General features: G+C 42.9%; 1 pseudogene; it reads left to right on the plus strand.

Annotated features, from left to right (window-relative positions):
- The first annotated feature begins 343 nt into the window (after positions 1–343).
- Positions 344–1,435, plus strand: LOC147893956 (mRNA cap guanine-N(7) methyltransferase 1 pseudogene; annotated as a pseudogene).
- The last annotated feature ends 5,865 nt before the right edge of the window (positions 1,436–7,300 follow it).

Consider the following 7,300-nt stretch of genomic DNA (forward strand, 5'->3'; position numbering starts at 1 on the left):
CGTGTTCATTTTCTTTGAAGAGTGAGCGTGCTGTTACCGACTAGGTAATTTGTTTTGAGCGCCATGCAAGAATCTCATTCCTGTTACCACGGGCACAGAATACAAGGCAGACGGTCGGCTTTCTTAGAGGCTATCTTTTCGTAGTCGATTGCCTATTTAAGTACAATGGCTTCATTTCAACAGGTCCGTCACTCCAGACTTGAGGCGTAGAAATAACCCTGCGCCAGACTTGAGGGCTCTTAGACCGTGTGCAACTTTGGATGTTGATTGTGCTCTAGCTTCTTGTTCGCTGGTTTGTTCCAAAACCAAGTGAGACGCTCCAGTTCTCATTGCCGTTCTTAACATGAATCGAGAAGACCTTCCTGTGCGTTTGCGAAGTGATCGTTGCATAATCCCTTCAAAGGACCATCCTGATCTGCCTTTTGATGGTGATCTCTTGCCAGCGCCCTGCCGTTACATAGTTCCTTCAAAGAACCGCACGCGTCCTTTTGTCCAAGAAAGAGATACGCAATGCATCGTGGACCATTTCAATGCGCAGGCGACGAAAGCCAGCGCTAGAGCTCAAATTTTGGAGCTCAGAGAAGGCTTGCAATTGAGAAGATTCCACAATTGGGTCAAGAACTCTCTCATACGTACGTATACAAATCGACGTGACCGAGTTCTGGATCTTGCGTGTGGGAGGGGCGGAGACCTAATCAAGTGGGAGAAAGCAGGCATCGAATACTATGTAGGAGCTGACATTTCGAGCAACGCGCTGGAGTATGCCAGACAACGGTACGAGAGAGACATTTCTGACTATATGAGGGTGTTGGCCTTCCCAGCACGCCTTATTTGTGCCGATTGCTTCGACGACTCATTCCGCGACGCTCTGAGAGATCATCCACGCTTTGACGTGTGCAGCTGTCAGTTCGCGTTGCAGTATGCTTGGTCATGCGAAGGACGAGCGCGTGACGCTCTAAACAACGTAGCCACTTTGCTAAAGCCAGGAGGGTTCTTCATCGGGACCGTGCCGGACGCCACTGCGATAATAGATAGGCTGCAAGACACAGCGAGCCACGAGTTCGGCAACCATATTTACAAGGTCAAGATGGAACCTGGCTTCTCATGTAAACAATTTCACAGCTCGTTGTCTCCACCATTCGGCGTTAGGTGTGACTTTTGTTTGCAAGGTATAATAGATCATTTACGCGAATGGCTTCTCCCATTCTATCAACTCAAAGATTTTGCAATGGAATATGGCTTGGATTTGTTGTCGAGCCAAGGCTTTCATGACGTATTACGTGAGAAACTAAACGAAGGAGAGACCGTAGAAGATTTCATGCTGCAGCTGGGAGGCGGCGGAGGTAGCATGTCCGCTGTAGAATGGGAATGTTCCTCCCTATACAGGACATTTGTGTTCCAGAAAAGGGCTCGTGTCACTAGAAATAGATGGTGAGAGTGTCCAAAGCTTCAACTACGCAGGATTTGCGTTTATAAGCGTCTATAGTGGTTGCCTCATTTTTTATAAGCGTCTATAGTCATTTGGTATCATTCATGCTCCTTGGTTCCCATTGAAAGCTTGTATTTCATACTTTCAACTCCGTGTGACAAGCGATCACTATCACACACTCTTTTTTATCATCATGACAAGAGAGTTTCTTCTCAAGCTAATCTAGCTAGATTCTACTTAACCTTTGAAGTTTTAATGTACTTTAACGTTCAATTATGTGTTGCTAGTGTATTGTTTGTAACATCCTCTCAACATTGCCAGGCATTAAACCATGGTCACATCTCATGGGCTCCATTGCTAATCTAGCTAGATTCTACGAACGCTTCAGACTTTTAACGTGCTTCAATGTTCAATTATAGTGTTGCCAATGTATTGTTTGTAACACCCTCTCAACATTGCCATACATACATTAAACTATGGTCACATCTTATGGGTTCCATAAGACTCCGAGACATGGTAATCAACAAGTTAGTGCAATGGAGAAGCATTAATATTCATAGCTAAGAGGGTTAGGTTCTACATAGTATACACAAAAATAGTGCATAATGAAAGTGTACACAAGGGTTAGTTTGAAAAGGCATACTTTTTATGACAAGCGGAATCCATACATAATGATCAAAGTAGTTTTGAATTAGGAGTTTTAAGAAAAATTTCTTACCCTAGTTAGGATTATAAGTAGTATATATGAAGGATGAAGGTTCTTTCTTAGTGGGTGAGACTAGAACTTGAGGCTACAAGGAAGTCATTTTCCTCTTTGTGCACTGTACTTTCACTAAAGCCCATGGGTTAGTGTGCAATGTAACCTCTCTCTCTCTCTCTCTCTCTCTCTCTCTCTCAATGGTGAATCATACATGGTGAATCTAGAGAAATTTACAATCAAATGAGGTGAAACACACTTTATAGATTTTTTCCACACATTTATTTATTGTCACCACACATTAAATGGACTTATCGCATGTTGTCACATGTTTCACATACCTAAGGAGATTTACCTAAGAAATGTGGGAGGTAACATAGAAATACTGCGTGATGTCTTAGTACTTAAGTATTATAGTGACTATATATGTAATACACATACTCTTGAATGGACTTGACACTCTTGTGCAAATGGTAGCTCCTCCTCTAGGTCTGTTACACTCCACCAAGCTGATATAAAAATGATCGGTCTAGTTGTGAAATTAATTTCTTACTTATTTTAAGGTATAACTTAATGAGTCCTTCACAAAAGGATGACCAAGTGCTTCATAGTTTGAGTATTACCAAACTTGGTCTAGGAGTTACCAGCCTTTTTTGGCTTCTTGGATAATTATATTAGAAGATTTGTTTAATGCTTCTTCTTTAGTTTCCTGTATATGTATATCTCATAATCCGTGGTTACCAATTCTTTGTGTCTTGATAGTGGTATCTCTAGTATGATTACTTGTAATCTCTATTTGTTCTAATGTACGATTTGTTTTATTCTTGCTTGAAGTATTCTAATGAAAGGTTTTTTCTATGGATTAAGCTACACAAGTTTGTGCATCAAACGAGAAATTATAAAAAGTGACATATAGGTCCATCAAAACTAGTATCATTAAATGTTTTTTTTTTAATTGTCATTTTTGGATTGGAATTTAATTGAGATTCTTTTATGGATGTGGATTAAGCACATTGCCCGCTTAATTCTTCGAAATGCATCCTACTACCCGCAGGACTAGCAGACCCACTCCAAAGAGTAGCTAGGCAACAATCAAACACGTGAAATGTTTGAAGACAATAAGCAAGAGAGAAGCATCGAAAGCCAATAGAATGTTGAGCCCCATAGATATCTCATCAGAATTCTACATTTTTATGGCATGGAAGGGGAGGTTCCTTCATACAATGTAGGGCTTGGGGTTGTCCAGCCGAGGCCGGGGTCATCTTGGTTGGGTACTTCGACAGCATTGACCCCAACAATGACCTCAAGAGCATGCTGATGGAGAAGGTGTTCCATGTGTTAGACTATAGCAAGAGAAGCCTCACCTCTCTAGATGTAGCTTGGTGCCTATAGCAAATGGGACTAAAGAAGCTCAAAGAAATCAAAGAGCATGCACTTTGCAAGTTTTTGTTCTTCATCTTGTGATGATTTGCATGCCATCATTAATGGAGATTCAATTTGTGATGGCCAAGATAGCGTACCAAATCGTGTGGATGAAAGAGGAGGTTCAGATAATGAGTCTTTTGAGTCAAAGCTCGGATTAGATCATTGCTGGTGCAGATAGAGCTTCATGTTTGCATCGATTTCACGTGGAAGAAAAGCGGAAGCATAGGAAGATAAGGCCAAGATTGAAATAGAATGAAAACTAGATGCTAGTCCGAAGTTCAGCTTTTGCTGTTTTTGGAATTTTGTCTATTGCACAACATGGATTTCTATAGCTATAGTTGTACTCTGCAAAAGCTTCTCCATGTTGAGAGGAAGAGAAAGAGGAGAGAGACGGACACAAGAGTTGTGTTGAGAGGAAGAGAAAGAGGAGAGAGACCGACACAAGAGTTCCTCCCAAGAAAGTGATTCTATTCATAGATCATAGGCATATATATAGTTGAGGACTAGGCTGAGTTAGGGCAAGCTATATATAGATCTAACACCCCCACTCAAACTAGGCCCTCTAGCTATGGATGAAAAAACCCTTGGGGAGTACAAGGGAAAAACCCGAGCCACTATATATATCTATGTGAAAATATATATACAAAGGATGGCCATATGCCATTTTGAATGATACAGTGTAATGCTGGATGATACATTGTAAATTGCATGTGGATATTGCATGTGGATAGTACAAGGGCATAAGACAAGCACTTGTCCATAGTACAGTGCAATGTATAGGCACTATGTTTGGTGCATGATACACTGAAAAGTATGTGTGAAAAATAGAAAAATCTTCCTGGAAATCTCAACTTGTTTGACATAGTGATGATGCATAATCAGGTCTTGAGATCTTCAAGTTCAATGTTTGAGCTCTTCATCTAAATAGTAGAGCTTGTTGCCTCCAAGTTCAATCTGGTCAAACCTTCTCAAACCTTTATAATCATGCCTTCATGTTTTGCACAATTCATCCACATAAAATGACCTATTTCATGCGGTGTATATGAACACAGCAAATATTCAAGTGTCCATTTCTATTGTACCAAGGATGAATGTATGAGGAAATTGCTTCGGTCACTCCAAAGATGAGTATGGAGGGGTGATTTGAGATGTCCACAAAGCCAGGGCTGAAATGTCTCTTGGGTAGTGTAAGAAAGCCATAGCAACACAATAGGAAGGCCCGTAAAGTTCCTGCAAATCAAGAACCAATAATCCAAAAACACAACAAGCATTCGGGCATCCTGAAGTATCAGATTTGATATGTCCATAAAGCCAGGGCTGAAATGTCACTTGCGTAGTGTAAAAAAGCCATAGCAACACAACAAAAAGGCCCATAATGATCCTGCAAATCAAGAACCAATAATCTAGAAACACAATGAGCATTCAGACATCCAAAAGTACCGAACAATTGAGCATCCCAAAAGTACCGAACAACTTGTTGAGAGTTCACGCTCAACATCATGTGATCATGTGTGCATAGCACCATCACATGATCATATGTGCATAGCACTAACCTTATAGAGTGCTATAAAGGAAAGGGTTAGATCCCCTAACCCTAACCCTAAAAGGGTTTGTATATATTCTATTTTTTCAACTAAATCTAGTGTACAGTTAGTCATTTGTGGTGTGCTCTCTAGCTGTGCCCTCTCTCCTCATCTCCACTCTTCTCCTCTCCCCTCTTCATATTTTGTCATGGTATCAGAGCATGGTTTTGCCTTCCGCTGAGGCACCATCCTTCTTGTGAGAGAGAGATTGAGAGTTCTCTTGAGTGTTCTCCGTGAGAGTCCACTTCCGGTGAGAGAACTTCATCTGTCCATTTGATAGAAAATTTTGCGTCATGGCTTAAGAGATTTCCATTCATTTCTTGAGATTTCCTTGTGAGGATTTCAATTCCTATTGCATTGAGAGAGAGAGACTTTTCGTCCCATTATTCTTGGGAGAAAAAGATAGGGAGAGAGGATCATAAACCTGATTTTGAGAGAAAGGTAGGCTTTAGACTTCCGTTATTTGTGTGAGAGAAGATTACTTTTGGGCCTCCATAGCTCTACAAGCAAGCCTACAGTAGTCCTTCATCGACTTTCTATCTGTAGCGCCATCCCAGATGAAGAAAAGCTTTGATCTTCAACTCCAAGGACCTCCAAATCCAACTCCAACTGCAAATAATGAGGCAACTTCAGTCCTGCGGCGGTTGGTAGCTCCTCCAAAGCCATAGATGAGCATCGCCTTCATAGATGAGCCATCGACTTCAGCCGGATCTCCATTAGCCACCAAGAGCGGCCCTACAATGACAACAAGCCACAAAGTTGGCACACCCCGCCTTGTACCCCGCTTGAATCCGACATAGCAAGGTAGCTCGCTCTACAAGAGAGCTCCTAAGTCTCCTCGTGTGCCAAGCTCTCCAACCGATGGCTTCAACGTCTGCAACAGAGACCAAAGCTTCATCTCTCACTGCCAAGAGCCAAGGCTTACAAGAGCCAGGAAGCTCGTCAGCACCAGCGAAGTACTATGACCTACAAGACCACCAAGCTGGCCGACGGCTCGAGCCTCAGTACGCCTAGCAAAACGATGTGATCTGAGAGCTCCAGATGGCGATTTTTGCTCAGTCGCCTCTTCAATGAGCAACTCTGATGTGTAATGCTCCTAGCCATCAGAAGACTTCGATGCCTTATGATCTAGAGCCCACGACTGCAAATCAGTGCCAATCCCACTGCTTTTCCATCGACTCTACTTCATCGCCAGCTCACAGTTGTGAAACGGACTCCACCGGCCTACTTTCAGAATGACCTACTCAACTGCCTTCAACGATGGCTTCTCAACCTCCAACGCCGCTTTAAAGCCGACTAAGTGCACGATAGCAAGCCTTCATGCAAAGGACCTCCAACGGACCTCCAAGCTTCTGCAAGTAGATGGGAGAGATGACGACGAAGGACGGAATCCCGAGATTCCGTCGGCATCTTAGAGATTCCGACAAGCCACTTCTGGTCACCCTCCTAGTGCCACATGGCAGCGAGGGACGATATCTTATCCTCAACCTCACCACATTGAGGTGTGGTCAACCAAGTGACACGTGGCCTATCTACCACGTCATCATCTTATCCTTACTTGCCACATCATCAGTGCCACCTCAATTGCCATGTCAGCTGACACATCATTATGGCCACATCATTATCGACTGCCACATCATCATTGATTGCCATGTCACCTATGCCACATCATCAAGGACACATCATCAACCATGTCATCAGTGCCACATCAGCAGTGCCACCTCAGCACTGACCTCTGCAGGCACAATCCCTTGTCAAGCACACTGTGCACACACTGCATGTGCACACAGTTGCCACCTCAGCACAGAGCTTCACTGGCACACCTCTTGCTAAGCACAGTGCCACATCATCACTGCATGTGACTCATAGTGACGCATCATCATTGAGCACATTTGCACTCCTTTTGCCCCTCCACCTAGATCAAGTCATATCTCTTGATCCAGGAAGAATTTGAGGGTGCTCCAAAAAGAAAAGTCGCTCGTTTTTTCGTGCTCTACACGCTCGTTACATCACGCGCATATTTCAGTGCAAGTTACACTCACATTTCAACCTCATCGACAAAACCACTTCCTTCATGCACATTTGCCTCTACATCGACACATCTGACCCGACACTTAAAAAGAACAAAAGAAAAGGAATTATTTGTTGTTCTTTCATCGATCGACG

The sequence above is a fragment of the Dipteris shenzhenensis genome, chromosome 15 (assembly GCF_047967505.1).
Source record: "Dipteris shenzhenensis isolate YYH24624 ecotype China chromosome 15, Dip_SZ_1.0, whole genome shotgun sequence".
In the NCBI taxonomy this organism is placed as follows: domain Eukaryota; kingdom Viridiplantae; phylum Streptophyta; class Polypodiopsida; order Gleicheniales; family Dipteridaceae; genus Dipteris; species Dipteris shenzhenensis.